The sequence below is a fragment of the Coffea arabica genome, chromosome 3c, assembly GCF_036785885.1.
Source record: "Coffea arabica cultivar ET-39 chromosome 3c, Coffea Arabica ET-39 HiFi, whole genome shotgun sequence".
Taxonomy (NCBI): Eukaryota; Viridiplantae; Streptophyta; class Magnoliopsida; order Gentianales; family Rubiaceae; genus Coffea; species Coffea arabica.
The window spans coordinates 30,574,966-30,598,216 of NC_092314.1; positions in this window are offsets into that span (position 1 = coordinate 30,574,966).

Here is a 23,251-nt window from a genome sequence, read left to right on the forward strand (position 1 = left end):
TTCTTCTGCTAATATTATCCCTTTTAATTTTTCTAAATACGTCTTCCTTGTTTCTATATTATCTATTTTCTCTATTAGATCTAATAAAAATTCTTTATCTTCCTTTGTAGTTATAACATTTATATATTTTTTATCTTTGCAATTACATTCATCTGAACTTATTTCTTTATCATCATTGTAATCCTCAGATCCATTTGATATATATTCTACCTCTTCCTCATTTATCATGATTGCTAATATTTTTTTCTTTAATTCTGAATTATCTGAAAATATTTCATTTATTTTTTGCTTTACTTTGTAATTATTAGCTTTATGTCCTAATCTTCCGCATTTCCAGCAAGTAATATTTCTATTGTTTTGAAATCTTTTCTTAAATTTTTTATAATAGGGTTCATTGGAAATCCTAGAAGGTTGTCTTCTCCCTTTTTTAATATAATCAGTTTTTTTTGTAAGATTTTCTTTTCAATGCAGAGGGTGATCTAATACCTTGAATACTAAAAGCTTCACAAAATGATCCTACTTCTTGTTTTTGTGATCCATACTTTTGTTGCATTTTTAATTCTATGCATAATACTAATCCTTCTTTTTTAATAAATCCTAATAATTGTCCCATAGTGACTCCTTCTAATGATAATATATCTATACCCATTTCTTTTTGTAAATTAGTCATAATTCTTTGAGAAAATAAAGTTGGTAGTCCAGTGATAAATTTTTTTTTCCAGAAAGACATATTACAATCAGATCTTCTTAATACATGTGTTAAAAACATATTTTTGTACCATCTGTAATCTGTAAGAGTTGGACATCTTAAATTGGTTAAAAACATTTTATTAGAATGTAATTCTTCTTTTGGATTTCCTACAAAATACATTGCAATTGTGACTATTAAGAATTTTGCTGCATCTGATTTAGTAGTAATGTTACCTTGCTCATCTTCAACTTCTATAGTGTGATTTAATATTGCAGTTTTGCTTTCTAATGTTAATGCGTTATCCTACCAATTTTTTAATTGACCTATGAATCCTGATATTAATATTGTTGCAATTGATTTTTCATTTGCATGTCTTACTTTATATGCTAATCTTGCCATTTCCATTTCTTGTAATGTATTTAATATCTCATATTCTGTTTTGCCATCTATATTCCATTTATATAATGATTTTCCATCATATTTACTGGTGTGAAATTTTGACCTTTCTTCATATTGAATATCTGGAGGTGTGGGTCTTGTATAATAATTTCTAGTGTCTATCATTTTCCAATTTTTATAGTTTCTTTGGGGTATTTTTATATTTTTTTCTCGAAATTTTATTTATGGTATTATCAAATTGTCCTTCAACTACATCTATTAACTGATAGTTTTGTTCTTCTTCTTCAATGTCTGAAAATTCTTCTGGAGCGGTTGTTTCTTCAGATTCTGAAATTTCTTTAATTTTTCCTTGTTCTAATGTTTGAATTCTTGATGTACTAGGGTCTATAATTGTTAAGCTTCTTTGAATTCTTCCTAATATTTGTGCTTGTGCTAATTTTTCTTCTTGTTTATATTGCAGGCTTCTAGGTTGGAAATGTGGTGCTGAAATATCATTAGGAAATTTAGGTGTGGAAATTCCTGGAATAGCTTCTATCATTTTTTTCTAATTTATTTCCTATTGTTTGAATTTTTGTATGTGAGGACTCGTAAAAACTATTATTTTTAAGCCTAATTTATGGCTTAATAAATTATTTAATTGGATTTTTGCCACGAGAAATATTTTCTAGTCTTATTAGACCTAAATACATGGTAATATAACTTCGTTATATTTTTAAAGTGACTCGTTTCAAAAATTAATTTCCTGGAGCGCGTTTAGTAAAAGTAGTGAATAGTGCTTGGAGATTTTATCCGCGTAGGAGCATAATAAGCTTGGAATATTGGAGACTTGTACTATGGTCCTAAAATAGGTAATCTTATGAATAAATACTCAAGTGATAGTTAGTAGTACAATCGTTATAAGAAATTCTCGGAGGTTTCGCGTTATAGCGTTAAAATTGACGGTACGCGTTTTCATACGCGCGACTTTATTAGAGGGACTTTAGACCCTTATTTCGGGACAATTAAAAGTGAATAATATTTACATAAATATAAATGCATTGGAGGTTTAGTGCACTAGTGAAACAAACGCGCGAGAAAATCGAGCCCTAATCGCGCCAAACGCATCCTAATGTGAGTTGACTAATGGGTGATTTGAGGCCACAAGTTAGTGTCTTCTCTTAGAAGCTTAGAAATCTGATCACACTCTCTCTCTTCTTCCCAAGACTGCCGACCAGCTCTCCCTCCCTCTCTAACTCCATTGTTTCAAAATTTTACCTCACAAATCTCACTCAAACCACTACCAAATCATCTCCAAATTCAACCAAACTTGCACCATACTTAGCTTAACACTAGGAGATCATTTTGAGCTGCAAAAGGGTGCAGGAAATCACGGTTTCTTGGAGCATTTTGAGGGCCAAAAATTCTGATCTAGTACATTAAGAAGGTATAACATGATCCATCACCTTAAACTTGATTTATAGTAGTAGATATGCATCTCTAAGTACTTGCATGTAAGTAGATGACTTGATATTGTTGGAAAATGTGAAAGTGGGCTCTATGAACTCCCACTCTTGGGTTGTTGCTGATTTGATGATTGATGGTAGATATATTGTTGGTTTAGTGGTTAAAATGATGGATTAATGGTGTGTAATTGATAGAAACTTCATTGGGTGCAAGAAGCAAAAGTTTCCGATTTTGCCCCTGCCTTGTTCGGCCATTTTAAGGCCAATTTTTAATGATCTAATGGCTTGAATCTGATGTTTATATGACGTATTAGATGTGTGAAAAATTTCATTGAAAAATGATGAGGTTTGGTTGGGCAAATGAATTTTTTTTGTGAAACTAGCAAATCTGGAAACTGTTCCCGTATGTCTCTGACCAGCGGTGGTGTTTCGGCCATAACTCTGTCCTCGGATGTCGAAATCATGTGCCGTTGGTGGCGTTTGAAACTAGACATTCCAGGATTTTATTTGAGATAAAATGCATGTTCGGATTCTTTGTGAGTGAGCCGAACCAAACGTTTTAAGATCGCTGTCCTGTTGCTCTGTTCAACTGGAATGAAGTGATAATGCAGCAAATTGATGCCCGATTTTGAACTAGTTGGGTGCCAAATTTTGAAATGATTTCTTCTGTGATATTATAGCCCTATGAATGTATTTTTCAACGACATAAACCATGCCCGATTCGGAGTTAAATTGACTGAGTTGTGACCAAAACAAGAGGACTGCCCTGTTTTGGAAAAACCGTAATACTTGGACTGGTTTGGGACAAAACTTGGGAGTGATCTTATTAATTGAAGTTCTTGATGCTAAACACTTACCAAAGGTATCATGGATGTATCTTAGACCTTTATTTCGCAAATGAACCATGGTTGGATAGCTTTCTTGATTAAACGATTTGAATTGGGAAATGAAGTCAAAAGACAGGTTGCCTTAGAAATTCTCCTGAACTTTGGATGGTTAATTAACTACCTTCCCGAAGGTATTTTTCCCTGAATTTTGATAGAACGGTACCTTTCATAAAGGAGTAACATACTGCAAAATTTTATACCAATCCAAGTTCGTTTTGATACTTAGCTAAGGTTCCAATTTTGGAAACTCAAATCTGGAAATTGTTCACCAGACTTGAATTTTCCTAACTTCGAGCTACCGTATTTCGGTGCTCGAAACTCCAATTCTCAATCCGCTTGTTCTGACCTAAACCTTATTTACACCTCTAATTGAGTTATAAATTTCAAGGGCTAGTTTGCAACGAGTGAATTCTGCCAAATTTTCAAAGTTAACGAAAAACCAACCTTAGCTCAATCCTTAACATTCTGGAACAGTGATTTCAAGCTCATTTTTGAGTACTTTCCACTTAGATTCATGGAAAAGTGTCTTCTAAGAACTTTTAACACTTTCCAAAAGGTTTCCAACGGTATAAAGTTTTCCAATTTTGGGCTTATATCGAGAGAGATATGAATTTTCAAAGATTTATAATAAAACTGAAAATTTTCAATTTTCAAGGCAAAGGAGTTTTTCCAAAAACTCTTAATTCTCTTAGATTATTCAAACGTTTTGCCCTCGATTTTCATGATAAAAACTCAACTAATATTGTACTTAATTAAATGCAAGTTGAACCTCGATTTACGAGTAATTGAGGTTCATTTTTTGTGAAATATTCTTTAGATTGTACTAGTGAACAATCTTCCTTGATAATTGGGGTATTTGAGTGATTATCCACTATTAATTGCCAGGCGCACAAAGAGACCTTCAAGAGGATCTTACAGTGGACACTTGAACTTCCAGAAAATAATTCTTATTGAATTGCTCGGTGAGTGTCAAGTGGGTGAATCCTTGATACTTGCTTATTTGTGGTAATTGTTGGAAATTTTAAAAATAAGGGCGGGTGTGTACTTTATCACACTCGTTCTAATTTCAAATGAATGATTGAAATGTATTGAATGAATGAATGAATGAAATGCAATGGTATGTTATGACTACATACGTCGTTGGAGTGAATCTCCTCGACTTTCAAATGAATGGGGGACGCCCAAACTCATAGGCTGACCTTGGACTCGAGCCGGCAATGGGGTTGGTCGGGAACCTGGGCGAGCCATGAGATATATAAGCTCGACCTAATGAGAGATCTTGCTTGGCATACTCGTGGAGTATCGCCTTATAAATGACTTGTGGGCCCTTGAGGTGTACGGTGGATGGAGGAAAGTAAGTGGTGATCTACGGAAATGGAAATACCGACCCGGTTGACGGAGGGTCATCGCGGGAAGGTATACGAATGACATCGGCAGAGCGAGTGGAACTTAGCTCCTGAGAGCTACTATATCCTTGAATTGTTTCTGATTACTTTTCCTGCTCGAATGGTTGATTATTGAAATATCACGATTTTATTTAATAATTTGGGATTGCTATTTGAACAATGTGCTTGCATGTGTGTTCTTGGCCTCACGAGCGTTTAGTTTACCCTATAGTTTTGTTTTCCTTAACAGGACCGAATCTCGGAGGAGTATGGAGAAACCCCTCGTTGTTCTTTTTGTTTAGAATTTCTACTATATTTTGGTTATGCCCTGGTTTGGGTTGTACTTTTGGAATTGAAATGTAAAAAAAAAAAAAAAAAAATTAGCCTTGACGAGTATTTGGAATTTAAGTCGTATTATGATTACCCGATGTACTGGTTACATGTTAAGTGACTTGATAAGTTTGAAAGCTTCCGCATTATTTGTATTCATGTTGCTCTCTTCGAAATGTTCGGTTTGGTTTTAAGTTGAATGGAATTGCTCGAGTCCTGGCGAGAGCTGGGCAGGCGTCCCGCGGATACCCTTTGGTTCGCCTTAGGGAGATGTGGGGGCGTCACAGTTGGTATCAGAGCACTAGGTTAGAGGTCTATATGGGAGACATATTAGATACTCTACCTTTAAGACTCAATATGGGATGACTTAATCATACCCTAAGTGATACTTGAGGCGAGCTAGCAACTAAGTTAGTCCCACCTCAAGTGACAATTGGGATGAACCAACGATTAGGTTAGGCATGCATTGCAGGATATTGGAACTAGGTAGTGATTTAAGTTTCTAACCTGAAAAGTATCATTATTTTGCAGGGATGGATGACGGAAACGGAGCCCCGACAGCTAATGGGAATGGCCATGCGAATGGTCATTATGAGCCTCTTAGGACTATCTTCTACCGAACTCTAGCGGGAGGAGCTCGAGTACGCTACTCCCCATATGATAGATACCCTCGATATTCGTGTAGGTTGACCTTCGCCTACCCGAACCATCTAGTGCTTGCCCTGGACGACGAGCGTCGTCAGTTGGTGGATGCCATCCGTGATCTACAGGCTGAGGTAGACGAGCTTAGGCAGATGGTTAGCGCTCAGGGTGAGCGGATTGCCGAGCTCGAGGAGGTGATTGAGCGTGAGGTAGCCACATCTGCAGTGGTTAATGAGGACTTTCGGGATACTAGGGCTCGACTCACTAGGCTAGGGCGGGATGTCCGTAACCGGGCTTTCGAGATCCTGGCTGATGCTACTAGATTGGTTGAGGACGCTACTGAGGTGATTCCTGATGCTGAGGAGGAGGATCCCGAGAAGGATCCCGAGGAGGAGGTTCCTCCTGATAGCCCTGCTGTGGACTAGGATCTTAGTAGTTGACCTCTTTTGACTTTTGACTGGTACAGCTAGGGCTAGTTAGGGTGACGCGAGTGCTGAGGCCATTGTATTTTGCATGCTTGTGTGGCCTACTTTTGGGCACTTGTTCTTACTTTAATCTTCTGTGACTAAAAGTATACTTTTGAGCACCTGTGTGCTATATTTTTATGAATTGTCCCTAACTTGCTAATTGTACGAACTTGACATGCTTATGAATGTAAACTATTGTTAATTTCAACGCTTTCTTGGTTGGTTCTCATTTTGATATATTTTTTTCTTTTCCGCTTAAATTAATCTATTTCTTGCACTAGGCACATTTAGACTAATGGAAGGACTAAGGAGTGGTCGAGGTCGTGGGCGAGCGTCTAGACAGGCCCAACCTCAGGGGGATGACCAGGGATCGGCAACTGGACCGACCCAGGGACAGGAAAATATTGAGGGTAACCAAGTGGCTACTACCATCAATAGAATGACTGATATCCTAGAACGTCTAGCGGAGAGACAGGGTCCTGGACCATTTAACCAACCTGGGGGTCAGGATAGAGGAGAGGATAGAGCCCTGGAAAGATTATTAAAGTTTAACCCGCCTAAGTTTATGGGTGAACCTGACCCCGAAGTAGCGGAGAATTGGTTAGAGAGGATGACCAATATATTCGTCGCTCTAGATTACACTGAGGATAGGCGAATGAACTTTTCTGCTTTCCAATTCGAGAGAATAGCTCGTGCTTGGTGGGATGTGATAAAAGGAAAATGGGAAAGAGCTCAAACCCCTTGGACTTGGGATAACTTTACAAGGGAGTTTAATGAGAAATTCCTTCCACCTTTAATCCAAGAAAAGAGGGAGGACGAATTTATTAAGCTAAAACAAGGAACCCTTACTATAGCAGAGTATGAAGGGAAGTTCACTAAACTTTCCAAATACGCTCCCGAGTTAGTCGCCAATGAACGGAGGAGGATTAGAAGGTTTGTACAGGGACTTAATGTGGAACTTCAGGAGGGCCTGGCTGCAGCCCAAATCTCTACATTTACTGAGGCTTTAGAGAAAGCACAAAGGGTTGAGAATGCGAGATCTTAAGTGAGGGATTTCCACAACAGAAAAAAAGTTTTCCTAGTCGTACTTCGGGGCAGACCAGTAAGAATGTACACCCTTCTAAAATGGGAAGAGGAAAAGGAGGAACGAGGACTGCTGGAGCTTCTAGGGGAGCCCTAACTAGAGGAGGTCGTAGCGGGATGACTCAAGTTAGGGGGGGCACCATCTGTTGGATCGACTGTGACCCCTCAAGTTACATGTGGGTATTGTGGTAAATCCAACCACTCTGAGAATGATTGTTGGAGAAAATCGGGAAAATGCTTACTGTGTGGGAGCGCTGAGCATCAAGTCGCAAATTGTCCGAAATCGCCAAAGACAGGGGGAAACCTGCAAAGGCCTGAAAAATCGACCTCTAAGCAGACCAGTGCCGGAGGGAGTCGACCGAAAGTACCGGCTAGGGTCTACGCATTGGACTATCCACAGATCCCAGAGGCGACCGAGGTAGTTGAAGGTACGATTCCACTTTTTCACCGCCTAGCTAGGGTTTTAATTGATCCGGGTGCAACACACTCTTTTGTAAACCCTGATTTCATGAGTGGAATAGACTTGAAACCAATTAAGTTACCGTATGACTTGGAGGTTAAAACACCCACTGGGGGCAAATGTCTAATTGCTAATCTGGTGTATAAGAATAGTGAAATCTGCGTGAAGGAAAGAAAATTACTGGCCGATTTGATAGGCTTAGCGATTAAAGGATATGATGTGATCCTAGGGATGGATTGGTTAGCCCGTTATAATACCCAACTAAATTGTAGGATGAAAATTATAGAATTGTGTATTCCAGGGGAGGCAACCCTGAAATTGGATGTGAGGGGTAAGTTAGTTTCGTCTGCACTTATTTCGGGAATCCGGGCTAGAAAATTGTTAAATAATGGAGCTCAAGGGTATTTGGCTTTTCTTATTAATACCCCTAGCGATAAGGTGAATCTGGAGGACATACCGGTAGTGAAAGAATTTTTCGATATTTTTCCTGAAGAATTGGAGTCTCTACCCCCGGAACGGGAAATAGCTTTTAAAATTGATGTAACTCCGGGAACAGCACCTATCTCAAGGACTCTATATAGGATGGCTCCAGCTGAATTGAAGGAATTGAAATTACAATTACAGGATTTGTTGGAACGGGGTTTTATACGAGAGAGTGATTCCCCGTGGGGAGCCCCAGTTTTGTTTGTAAAAAAGAAAGATGGGAGTTTGAGGTTATGTATAGATTATCGAGGCTTAAATGATGTTACGATTAAGAATAAATACCCGCTACCCCACATTGATGAACTGTTTGACCAATTGCAAGGGGCGGTAGTGTTTTCAAAGTTGGATCTAAGGCAGGGTTACTATCAATTGTGAATTTTGGAGAAGAACATACCTAAAACTGCTTTTAACTCGAGATATGGGCACTTCGAGTTTGCAGTGATGCCTTTTGGGTTAACCAATGCACCTGCCGCTTTCATGGATTTAATGCATAGGGTTTTCAAACCTTACTTGGATCAATTTGTGGTGATCTTCATTGATGATATTTTGGTGTACTCTAAGAATGTGAAGGATCATGAGAAACATTTGAGAATTGTTTTACAAATCTTGAGGGAACATCAATTATATGCTAAGTTTAGCAAGTGTGAATTCTGGTTAAAAGAAGTGACTTTCTTAGGGCATATAATTTCTAAGGATGGGATTAAAGTGGATCCAGCTAAAGTTGAAGCTGTTTCGAAATGGAAACGACCGGAAAACCCTACCGAAGTTCGGAGTTTTATAGGATTGGTAGGGTATTACCAAAGATTCATCCAGGATTTTTCGAAAATTGTTGGGCCTATGACTGAGTTGACCAAGAAAAATGGAAAATTTATATGGAGTCCTAAGTGTGAAGGAAGTTTTCAGGAATTGAAAAGACGATTGACTAGAGCGCCTGTTCTAGCTCTACCTAATGGACAGGATAGTTTTGTGGTTTACACAGATACTTCTAAAGAAGGTTTGGGATGTGTTTTGATGCAAAATAATAAAGTGATAGCATATGCCTCTAGGAAATTGAAACCGCATGAAGGAAATTATCCGACCCATGATTTGGAGTTAGCGGTTGTGGTCTTTGCTTTGAAGAAATGGAGACACTATTTGTACGGAATAACATTTGAGGTTTTTACAGATCACAAAAGCCTTAAGTACTTATTTTCTCAAAAGGAGCTGAATTTGAGGCAACGTAGATGGATGGAATTTCTGGAAGATTATGATTGTACGATTAAGTACCATCCTGGGAAGGCCAATGTAGTGGCCGATGCTTTGAGCCGTCAGGTACAAATGGCTGGATTGATGGTTAAGGAATTTCAATTGTTGGAGGAAATTAGCTATTGGAATCCTCGATTAGAACCAAGGAAAGTAATTTTGGGGAATATAGTAATAACCTCCACTTTATTGGAACGCATTAAGAAATCTCAGGAAAAGGACCCTGAAGTGCATAAGTTGGTGGAAAAAGCTAAGACGGGAGACAAGACGGATTTCAATTTGGGATCAGATGGAATATTGAGATTTTGAAATCGAATAGTAGTACCAAAGGACGAAACACTTAAGAAGGAAGTTTTGGAGGAAGCACACCGATCGAAGTTTACGGTACACCCTGGAGGGAATAAAATGTACCAAGACTTGAAAAGTCTATATTGGTGGGAGAATATGAAGAAGGAAATTGCCTAATTTGTTCATACATGCTTGGTTTGTCAACAGGTTAAAGCCGAGCATCAAAGACCATCAGAACTTTTGCAACCTCTAGAAATACCTAAGTGGAAATGGGAGAATATTACCATGGATTTTGTGTCAGTCTTACCAAGGACACAGAGAGGCCATGACGCCATTTGGGTGATAGTGGATAGATTGACTAAATCGGCTCATTTTCTACCAATTAACATGAAATACCCGTTAGAAAAGCTGACCAGGTTGTACTTGGATGAGATCATTAGACTACATGGTATACCTGTGAGTATTGTGTCAGATAGGGATCCAAGATTTGTTTCGAAGTTTTGGCAAAAGATGCAAGAAGTGTTGGGGACTAAATTAAACTTTAGTACCACCTATCATCCTCAGACTGATGGACAATCTGAAAGAACAATTCAGACCCTTGAAGACATGTTAAGGACTTGTGTGCTGGATTTTGGAGAGAGTTGGAGTAAGTTTTTGACTTTAGTGGAATTTGCCTATAACAATAGTTTCCACTCTTCTATTCAAATGGCTCCATATGAAGCACTTTATGGTCGGAGGTGTAGATCCCCGATTTGTTGGGATGAAGTAGGTGAACGAAAAATTTTAGACCCGACTACCGTATCTTGGATTGAGGAAACTAATGAAAAGGTAAAATTGGTACGGCAAAGGATTCAAACCGCTCAGAGTAGACAAAAAAGTTATGCCGACAAACGGAGAAAGGATTTGGAGTTCACTGTTGGAGATATGGTATTTCTCAAGATTACGCCTTTAAAAGCAAGCTTGATGTCCGGAAAAGGGAAGAAACTACAACCAAGGTTTGTAGGGCCTTATAAGATTATTCAACGAGTTGGGAATGTAGCCTATAAGTTGGAATTACCACCGAGCTTATCTCGAATTCATAACGTGTTCCACGTGTCCATGTTTAAGAAGTATCATCCAGACCCTTCTTATGTTTTACAACCGGAGAGTGTTGAGATCGATGAAACCCTGACCTATGAGGAGAGACCGGTAAAACTTCTGGATCGAAAGGTGAAGGAATTGAGGAATAAGCAGATACCACTAGTGAAAGTTCTGTGGAAGAACCACGGAGTAGAGGAAGCAACATGGGAAGTCGAAGAGACAATCAGAGAGAAGTATCCAGACTTGTTCATCAACCAAGGTAAATTTCGAGGACGAAATTTTCTTAAGGGGGAGAGGATGTGAGGACTCGTAAAAACTATTATTTTTAAGCCTAATTTATGGCTTAATAAATTATTTAATTGGATTTTTGCCACGAGAAATATTTTCTAGTCTTATTAGACCTAAATACATGGTAATATAACTTCGTTATATTTTTAAAATGACTCGTTTCAAAAATTAATTTCCTGGAGCGCGTTTAGTAAAAGTAGTGAATAGTGCTTGGAGATTTTATCCGCGTATGAGCATAATAAGCTTGGAATATTGGAGACTTGTACTATGGTCCTAAAATAGGAAATCTTATGAATAAATACTCAAGTGATAGTTAGTAGTACAATCATTATAAGAAATTCTCGGAGGTTTCGCGTTATAGCGTTAAAATTGACGGTACGCGTTTTCACACGCGCGAGAAAATCGAGCCCTAATCGCGCCAAACGCACCCTAATGTGAGTTGACTAATGGGTGATTTGAAGCCACAAGTTAGTGTCTTCTCTTAGAAGCTTAGAAATCTGATCACACTCTCTCTCTTCTTCCCAAGACTGCCGACCAGCTCTCCCTCCCTCTCTAACTCCATTGTTTCAAAATTTTACCTCACAAATCTCACTCAAACCACTACCAAATCATCTCCAAATTCAACCAAACTTGCACCATACTTAGCTTAACACTAGGAGATCATTTTGAACTGCAAAAGGGTGCTGGAAATCACGGTTTCTTGGAGCATTTTGAGGGCCAAAAATTCTGATCTAGTACATTAAGAAGGTATAACATGATCCATCATCTTAAATTTGATTTATAGTGTAACAGCCCCACCTTCCCCTAAGGCGAACCAAAGGGGTTAGCGGATTGCCTGCCCATCTCTCGCCAGGACTACAGATCAGTTGACGTCGATCTAATACGTTCCGGAACACACCAACGCGCGCAAACAAGTCAAAATCACAAAATAAAAAAAAATGAAAATCGAAGCCGATGATGAACAGTACCGGCCACGTCAGAATCCGGAGTTCAACCAAACATCAATCCAACATATATATACATTGAAATTCAATAGTTACAACCAAAGTGGCATGCCAAAAACTATTCATCAAGGATATACATGTTCGGTTTGCCAATCAAAAGAAAATGAACCCAATACACATTAGGGTTTCATTTAAGGAGCTATACAAAAGACATTTACACTAGCTCAACTTGGCAATCGACTATCCAGTCCAATCCCAAAAGTAATTACATTCCTGTAAGGAAAACAAATGGAACGGAGTGAGCTTACGCCCAGTGAGCGACTATCACATAAGCAACAAAGATCACATAAGCATAATTTTTAATTTCAAGTACACAATTAAGAAGTAAAACAAGTCGGTAAAAGGATACGGACGGCTCTCAAGAACCCATTTCCACGCTTACATTCTTGATCCAACCTCATTGACCCTCCGTCAATGTTTAAGAATACCCGACTGTAGACTTCACTTCACTTCCATTCCTTTCACCCAACATACCCCAACCGGGCCCGCACTCCAATCAGTAGCTTTTGGTAATACTCGAGTTTACCGGAATCAAGAGTCTCATTACTACAAGATTCCCCAGTACAGTCCCCGAGGCATGTCAATTTTCACGACCAAACCCTCGCCGGCTCGATTCAATTGACTACCAACGGGGTTGAGCTCAGTAATACAGTAAGGCCGTTGGATATTCGTCCAAACGACACCAAATCAGGTTTCCATGAAATGGAATTCAATAACTCATATATCAAGTTCAGTATTACAGTGAAACGGTAAACAGTCATTAACAGTATCAAAAGGGGTGAGGGCGGTCAAGTACACCCTCACCTTAACCACTTCCAATGGCCAAGTAAGCCTTCACGGCATCACAATCACATATATCAAAGCCACATTGTAAACATTCATGTGAGTAGTACACTCACCAATCAAGTAAATGATGTTTCATGCACCGTCGTCAAAAGTACGTCGCGAACCACCGTCACACCCTAGAACACGCAAAGAAGTACAATGAAACTCGATAACGAGTCATAAAGCAATGCCAATCACAACCCCAATAGGGTTTCATAAGCATATATAAGCATTATAAGAAACCAGAAATTTCGGAAATGTAACTAGCTTTGGCCCTGAAAAACAGTTTTTGTCCTCATTTTACGGTAATGGTACCAATTTCGCTACGATTATCGGATGGGGGTGCAAGACCCACCATATCGAAGCTAAAAGATAGGGCTACAACATCCTAGAAGGTCACTCAACCCGTTTTTGAGTGCAAACAGGTCAAAAATGCAATATACTACATCAAAAATGTAAAACAGATTCACCAAAACGCATTCTAGCGGAAACATCATAACTCAGGCTCTACAAGTCCAAATCCAGAAATTCTGAAACCAGCTGAAAGCTAAGAAACATGGCTACAATAATGTAGAAGATCACTCAGTCCAATTCCTAGCACAACCAGGTCAAATATGCGAGATACTAAACTAGAACCACAATAACGGGTTCACAAACTACATTCTGCTGTAATCAGTACAACTCAGTCTATACAGGTCCAAATTCAGAAATTCCAAAGGCATATGGTAGCTAGGACATCAAGCTACATTTCATCAGAAGACCTCAACAACCAAATCCAAAGCCATTCCAGCCAAAACAATCAATTTCAAACGCAGTTCTTACATTCGGATGAATCCAGAACAGCAATAGTAATTTTGTAGGCCCCTCTATAATATCATTCCCTACAACTTTCATGTTTTAAGTTAAGGCCAATTCGGCCTCTATCTAGGACCTAAAATTTCGGACAGAATGCCCCCTCAAGAACCCTAGTTTTCTGAAATTTCTTCCAAACCAGAAATTGGTTGCAAATACCAATCATGTACACCTACTAGAGTCATTAACCATCATTTCCAACCATCATAGATAGCCACAACATCATGATCACATTAAATCAGAAAAATCACCAATAAATTGAAAACTTCATCAATTCATCCAAAACCAAGAAATAAACCACATATTTCATCACTTTAGCTCCCATTAGGCACAAATTAAGCTTCATTAAGTGAAGGAGAGAGTTCAATCATCACTCACCTAGTAAACAAGAGAGGAAGAGTTGCTTGGCACCTTAGCTTCTCCAAACACTTCACCAAACCACTAAATAGCACCTAATGAAGAGGTTTTATGGAGTAGAAACAAGTTTAAGTGATTGCTTTGGAGGATTTGACCTAGATGGATATCAAAATTTTGAAGAGTTTTCTTCCTTCCTTTGCTAGAGAGGGCCAGCCACAATGGAGAAGACAAGAGTGAATTTTTGGTGATTTTTGAGATATTTAATCAATTGGTCAAATAAGTCAAAAAGGTGAATAGTTGTCATACAAGTGTAACCACTCTTATGGTGACAAGTGTCACTCCATTTAAAGCATCTCTATCCATTAGTTCCCTCTCATATCAATCACATCTCAACCTCTACTTATCTCTTAACACTCGATAAATTTCACTCAGTATCCGGAACTTAACCTCCTTGGCCGAATTTTTCCGAACTTTTCGCACTAACGGGTCCCACGTCCGTTATATATCCTTAATTTTTCAAAAACTATCCAATACTAGAAAAATCATCTAAAAACTATATCTGCTCATTAAAAATATCTAGAAAATTTTTCTACTAAAGAAAATGCAGAAAACAAACCATTAAATAAATAAAACCCTAGAAAATGGGAAAAGTACGGGTTCTCACATATAGTAGTAGATATGCATCTCTAAGTACTTGCATGTAAGTAGATGACTTGATATTGTTGGAAAAATGTGAAAGTGGACTCTATGAACTCCCACTCTTGGGTTGTTGCTGATTTGATGATTGATGGTAGATATATTGTTGGTTTAGTGGTTAAAATGATGGATTAATGGTGTGTAATTGATAGAAACTTCATTGGGTGCAAGAAGCAAAAGTTTCCAATTTTGCCCCTGCCTTGTTCGGCCATTTTAAGGCCAATTTTTAATAATCTAATGGCTTGAATCTGATGTTTATATGACGTATTAGATGTGTGAAAAATTTCATTGAAAAATGATGAGGTTTGGTTGGGCAAATGAATTTTTTTTGTAAAACTAGCAAATCTGGAAACTGTTCCCGTATGGCTCTGACCAGCGGTGGTGTTTCGGCCATAACTCTGTCCTCGGATGTCGAAATCATGTGCCGTTGGTGGCGTTTGAAACTAGACATTCCAGGATTTAATTTGAGATAAAATGCACGTTCGGATTCTTTGTGAGTGAGCCGAACCAAACGTTTTAAGATCGCTGTCCTGTTGCTCTGTTCAACTGGAATGAAGTGATAATGCAGCAAATTGATGCCCGATTTTGAACTAGTTGGGTGCCAAATTTTGAAATGATTTCTTCTGTGATATTATAGCCCTATGAATGTATTTTTCAACGACATAAACCATGCCCGATTCGGAGTTAAATTGACTGAGTTGTGACCAAAACAAGAGGACTGCCCTGTTTTGGAAAAACCGTAATACTTGGACTGGTTTGGGACAAAACTTGGGAGTGATCTTATTAATTGAAGTTCTTGATGCTAAACACTTACCAAAGGTATCATGGATGTATCTTAGACCTTTATTTCGCAAATGAACCATGGTTGGATAGCTTTCTTGATTAAACGATTTGAATTGGGAAATGAAGTCAAAAGACAGGTTGCCTTAGAAATTCTCCTGAACTTTGGATGGTTAATTAACTACCTTCCCGAAGGTATTTTTCCCTGAATTTTAATAGAGCGGTACCTTTCATAAAGGAGTAACATACTGCAAAATTTTATACCAATCCAAGTTCGTTTTGATACTTAGCTAAGGTTCCAATTTTGGAAACTCAAATCTGGAAATTGTTCACCAGACTTGAATTTTCCTAACTTCGAGCTACCGTATTTCGGTGCTCGAAACTCCAATTCTCAATCCGCTTGTTCTGACCTAAATCTTATTTACACCTCTAATTGAGTTATAAATTTCAAGGGCTAGTTTGCAACGAGTGAATTCTGCCAAATTTTCAAAGTTAACGAAAAACCAACCTTAGCTCAATCCTGAACATTCTGGAACAGTGATTTCAAGCTCATTTTTGAGTACTTTCCACTTAGATTCATGGAAAAGTGCCTTCTAAGAACTTTTAAAACTTTCCAAAAGGTTTCCAACGGTAGAAAGTTTTCCAATTTTGGGCTTATATCGAGAGAGATACGAATTTTCAAAGATTTATAATAAAACTGAAAATTTTCAATTTTCAAGGCAAAGGAGTTTTTCCAAAAACTCTTAATTCTCTTAGATTATTCAAACGTTTTGCCCTCGATTTTCATGATAAAAAATCAAATAATATTGTACTTAATTAAATGCAAGTTGAACCTCGATTTACGAGTAATTGAGGTTCATTTTTTGTGAAATATTCTTTAGATTGTACTAGTGAACAATCTTCCTTGATAATTGGGGTATTTGAGTGATTATCCACTATTAATTGCCAGGCGCACAAGGAGACCTTCAAGAGGATCTTACAGTGGACACTTGAACTTCCAGAAAATAATTCTTATTGAATTGCTCGGTGAGTGTCAAGTGTGTGAATCCTTGATACTTGCTTATTTGTGGTAATTGTTGGAAATTTTAAAAATAAGGGCGGGTGTGTACTTTATCACACTCGTTCTAATTTCAAATGAATGATTGAAATGTATTGAATGAATGAATGATTGAAATGCAATGGTATGTTATGACTACATACGTCGTTGGAGTGAATCTCCTCGACTTTCAAATGAATGGGGGACGCCCAAACTCATAGGCCGACCTTGGACTCGAGCCGGCAATGGGGTTGGTCGGGAACCTGGGCGAGCCATGAGATATATAAGCTCGACCTAATGAGAGGTCTTGCTTGGCATACTCGTGGAGTATCGCCTTATAAATGACTTGTGAGCCCTTGAGGTGTATGGTGGACGGAGGAAAGTAAGTGGTGATCTACGGAAATGGAAATACCGACCCGGTTGACGGAGGGTCATCGCGGGAAGGTATACGAATGACATCGGCAGAGCGAGTGGAACTTAGCTCCTGAGAGCTACTATATCCTTGAATTGTTTCTGATTACTTTTCCTGCTCGAATGGTTGATTATTGAAATATCACGATTTTATTTAATAATTTGGGATTGCTATTTCAATAATGTGCTTGCATGTGTGTTCTTGACCTCACGAGCGTTTAGCTCACCCTATAGTTTTGTTTTCCTTAACAGGACCGAATCTCGGAGAAGTATGGAGAAACCCCTCGTTGTTCTTTTGTTTAGAATTTCTACTATATTTTGGCTATGCCCTGGTTTGGGTTGTATTTTGGAATTGAAATGTAAAAAAAAAAAAAAAAAAATTGGGCCCTGACGTGTATTTGGAATTTAAGTCGTATTATGATTACCCGATGTACTGGTTACATGTTAAGTGACTTGATAAGTTTGAAAGCTTCCGCATTATTTGTATTCATGTTGCTCTCTTCGAAATGTTCGGTTTGGTTTTAAGTTGAATGGAATTGCTCGAGTCCTGGCGAGAGCTGGGCAGGCGTCCCGCGGATACCCTTTGGTTCGCCTTAGGGAGATGTGGGGGCGTCACATTGTATCTAAATATTCTACATTTTGGGATACCGAATGTAATAATTGATTTGTATAATTATTTTGATGATATACTTTTTTAATATCTTCATAAACTAATATTGCATTATCTTGTGCTTCTCTGCCTTTTTTAAATGGGGAGGCCGTGGTTAAATCATTAATTTTGATTTCTTGTAATGGAGGATGTATTGCAGTAACTACAGTATTATCTGCTAATGTCCATTTTTTTATATAGACTTGTTTAGCCCATTGCAAATGTATAATTAAAAAGGTTTGCTCCCCAGGAGAATGGGCCTCTATTTATTCAAAAAAGAATTTTTCAGTCCGAAGGATTCCAAAAGGATTCACATATCAGGATTACAAACAAGCCTGCTATAGAGCTTTTCTATACAGATCATTTGATCATTCATGGTTTTTTATATTCCATGAACATTGCCCAAAGGATTTTCCAATTTGGTTCTATCATTGGTGGAGATATTACGGACCTCAACAGGAGATATATCCTCCAAAAGTGTTAATGGGATTTCAAACTTATTGCAAAAAGATTCAAGGAGAAGAATATACTCATTCAATATTATTTCACACAGAATTCAAAGTACCCTGGATATTTTGCTGGAGTTTTAAAATTATGCAAGATTTAGAAGCACTATTACCAATGTTTTTGGTTCGAGAATTCAAAGTTAAATGGTGGGATGAATTCAAACAAGAAATATGCTCCCAAGAGACAGTACTCAAATTTCTTCAAACAAGCGAAAAATTCAAATGGACCATGCAGCAATTAGTGACAGTTCAAACAAAAGAAAAAAATTCGCTTCAAAAGGTCGCTGCCTCTTCAAGTATTCAAAGGCCAAACACCCCTTCAAAAGGAAAAGAGACAGAAGCAGCAAATCCGGCTCAAGATTTTTTTCTTTAAAAAAGGATAACAAATTTGGATATGCTTAAAGAATATCTGAATTATTTGAAGGAACAAACAAAAGAAGACAAAGGAATTTCAAATCAAGGACCCACAACAGCTGGATCTACTACGGCGGAGGAATCTTCGTCATCACCCACTCAAACATCTGATCCTTTTGGTGGGCCATGCGCACAAGATCCGTATGATTAATAAAAGCTAGGATTGTTGGCAACATTTCAAAAGCTATGGATTGCTCCATCCAATCAAATGAAGATTTCAAGATTACGAAGATAAAAAGATAAGATTCAAATAAAATGAAAATGAAATGAACATTTCAATTCATGTATAAATAGATGTAGGATTCCAATAAACAGGCATCAATCAATTTATGTGATCTGAGCCTTCCTTATTGTAAACATTCTCTTAGTTTCCAATAAAATCCCAAGCTTTCATTCATATTCGCTTCCACACCCCATGCTCATCTAATATCTAAATTCAAAACTATTCAAGAACTTTAATTACAAGTAAGTTCAAAACTCTCTCTTTATTTTCTTTCAACAATATTAATATAGTAAAAATCTTAGAGGAATCTGAAGAAATTTAATGCAACATTCATATTAGATGGCTCAGATTTCCATTCATATTAGAGCCTTAGAAATTGTCTTTACCCAGAGTCTTAGAAAGATTTCTCCTTATTAGAGTCTTAGATGGGGTTAGAAGCCTTATTAATATCTATTCATCTATTTATAATGTTTATGAATCACTAGATTTTCTTTTCATAGACTTAAATTTTTATTATTTATCTATTTATAATCTTAGCTTTTATATGGGAAAATCCTAGGTATTTATATAAATACCCAGTTTTCAAGATGTTATTACAAGGCTAACATATTTACTGCCTGATATGCAATTCAGTTCATGTGGGGTTAAATATTAGATGGCTTTTGAAATCATTAAGTGAATAGATAAATACTTAAATATGTTAGTTTATCCTGATTATACAAATATTTCTTGTACCCCATATTCAAGGTCCTTGTAAATGATTGTTTAAATTTATTTCTATTAAGTTTAGATTATAAATATGTTTAAATGAAATATTATATAACCCCATTATAAATGGGTTTAAGAATTGAATATTTTAGCCAACAACCCCATTATAAATGTATTAAAAATAATACATTTATACCCCATTATAAATATTTTGTATTAAGGATATAATCATTTGTTTATATAATCATTTCAAAATACATTTCAAAATACCCCATATAATCATATCTTAATACAAACTAAAATCATTTTTATAGTTTATACAAATCATTTAGGGTATAAACCAGCCTTGTTTAGAAATTGCTTTAATTCTTAAGTTTATAAATATTATAATATATCTGTATTTTAATAATATTTTATATGACATTGTAACCCCATATAATTGAGTATTTTTAAACTCAATTATTTGATATTTATATTTTAATAAGTATAATTGCCATGAATAATAGTATTTATTTATAATATATTTGATAATACAGATATTTTATAGAATACATGTCTATATTTGTACATCAGATAATAGATATTTGATATAATATCTTTATAATATGTTTATAAAAATATAGACATGTATCTTTTTATATAGAATTATATATTATCATATATAGACATGTTCTATATATTATCAAATATAAAAATCAAATATATTTGATACTATATATAGACATGTATTATAGACATGTATTATAAATATGTATAGAACGTGTATATACATGTATTATATATAGACATCTATAAACATGCATATACATGTATTTGACATGTATTATAAACATGTCTATATAGACATATTATATACATTATAGTTCATAATGTATTATAAATATGTATAGAACATGAATATACATGTATTATATATAGACATCTATAAACATGTATATACATGTATTTGACATGTATTATAATACATGTATTATAAACATGTCTATATAGACATATTATATACATTATAGTTTATAAATATGTTTATAATACATGTCTATATATTATACATGTCTATATAATACATGTATTATAAACATGTATAGACATGTCTATTTAATTCTTAAGTTTATATTTGATACTATATATAGACATGTATTAATATAATACATGTCTATATATATTTATTATAATACTATAATATAATGTTTATATATAGACATGTATTTATTATAATACTATAAATATATAAACATGTATATTATAATACATGTATATAATGTTTATATATAGCAATTATAGACATGTTCATATATACATGTTTATATAATCTAGATACTCATTAATGCAACAATATTTAACTGCCCATTCATAATATTCACATAGGAATATTAGCATATTCCTTGTAATTAAATAGTAACTTTAATTGAAACAATTTCTGACCAAGCTTTTTATGTAATGAATCAAGCTGAAAAAGAAAGAGGAGTTCCGAGACTAGTTATTAACTATAAACCATTAAATAAAATGTTACAATGGATTAGATATCCAATTCCAAATAAGAGAGATTTATTAAATAGATTATTTAATGCAAAAATATTTTCAAAATTTGATTTAAAATCAGGATATTAGCAAATTATTATAGCAAAAAAAGATAGATATAAAACTGCATTCACTACACCATTTGGACATTATGAATGGATAGTTATGCCCTTTAGATTAAAAAATGCTCCATCAGAATTTCAAAATATAATGAATGACATATTTAATAATCACAGTGAATTCATTATAGTTTATATTGATGATATTTTAATATATTCAAATTCAATAGAACAACATTTTAAACATACTAAAATATTTCAAAATATAGTAAAGAAAAATGGATTAGTATTATCAGCACCAAAAATGAAATTATTTCAAACAGAAATAAGATTTTTAGGACATAATATAACCAGAGGAACTATTAAACCTATTACAAGAGCTCTAGAGTTTACAAGTAAATTTCCAGATGAAATTAAAGACAAAAATCAATTACAAAGATTAGTATACAAAGCCAATATTATTTCATGTAGAATTCAAAGTACCATGGATTTTTTGCTGGAGTTTCAAAATTCATCAAGACCTAGAGAAACCCCTTCCAATGTCATTAGTCAGAGAATTCAAGATTAAATGGTGGACAGGATTCAATCAAGAATATGGAGATCAAACAAATGTGATAAGATTCCTAACAACTGGAGACAAACGCAAGTGGACAAATCAATCAACCACTATGCCAACTACTCCAACCACTATGACAACCACTCCAACCACTATGCCAACCACTCCAAAAAAGAAAGATAAAGAAAAAGGTGTTAGTATGGCATCCGAGGCAATTTCAAACGACTTTCTGATGAAAAAGATGATGCAGAATCCCGAGATGCTTAAAGAATATTTGGACTATTTGCAAAAGCAGGATAAGAATGAAGAAACCGACAAAATTGCAGAGTCAGCTGGATCATCCGAATCTACTTTTGACCCCTTTGGAGGACCATGCGGGCAAGACCCAAATGACTTTTGAAAAAAGATGTCGGCCACATTTCAAAGAAAAGGCAAATGAAATTCAAATGCAGATGAAATGCAAAAGACGATGCTTCTATAAATAGATTCAAAAACAAATGAGAAGGCATCGGTGAAACAACCAAATCCCTATCGTGTAAAAATCCTTAGAAAAATCTCACAAACCATCCTTTATTCAACCACTCTTGTATTCCATATCTCTTGTACCTTTCTCCAACTATTTAATAAGAAGATCAAGGATTTCTTATTACAACAAAGCTTCCGTAATCAAAGGCCACTCTAAATTTTCAGTAAGTTCAATTTATATTACGATTTCTATGAACATTTCAATAGAAAGAAGTGATACCACTTCTACCCAGGCTACTTCTTTCTATTGAAATGTTCATAGAAATCGTAATATAAATTGGACTTACTGAAAATTTAGAGTGGCCTTTGATTACGGAAGCTTTGTTGTAATAATTCTTCTAGTTCTGAAATTCTTTTTTGCATTTTACTTTCTTTTAATTGTTCTTCAATTTTTAAATAAGATTTTTCTTCTTTAATATAATTTATTTGTTGTTGTACTTTAGTAATACTATTTATTGTTTTGTAAATAGAAGAGGTTTGTAACGTTTGTAATTCTCTTTGTTTTACTGGAGTTAGAAATCTAAAAATTACCGTTTTTCCCATTATATTTATTGAAATTCCTTCATGGCTTACTGAGAAGGGGTAAATTTGAATTAAAAAAGGTGTTCCTAATATTATATCATGATTGATATTTTTTACAATTATGAAATTATGTCTAATACAATATTCATTGTTACATATTGATCCTTTTGTAAATTTATATCTTACTTGTAAATTTTCTCCATTAGCTGCCATTAATGTTTCTTTTGTTCTTTCGCAATATTTAGTAGGAATTATTCCTTCTTTAATACGACTTGAATCAGCTCCACTATCTATTAAAGCTACATATGTTTCTTTGAAATCTTCTACAGTGATTGTTACTAAAGCATACCATTTTTGAAATATCATTTTTTCTATAGTATTTAAGTATTGAATTTCATCTGTTGGTTTTTCTGATATATTTATTTCTTCTGTTTTAGAATTGG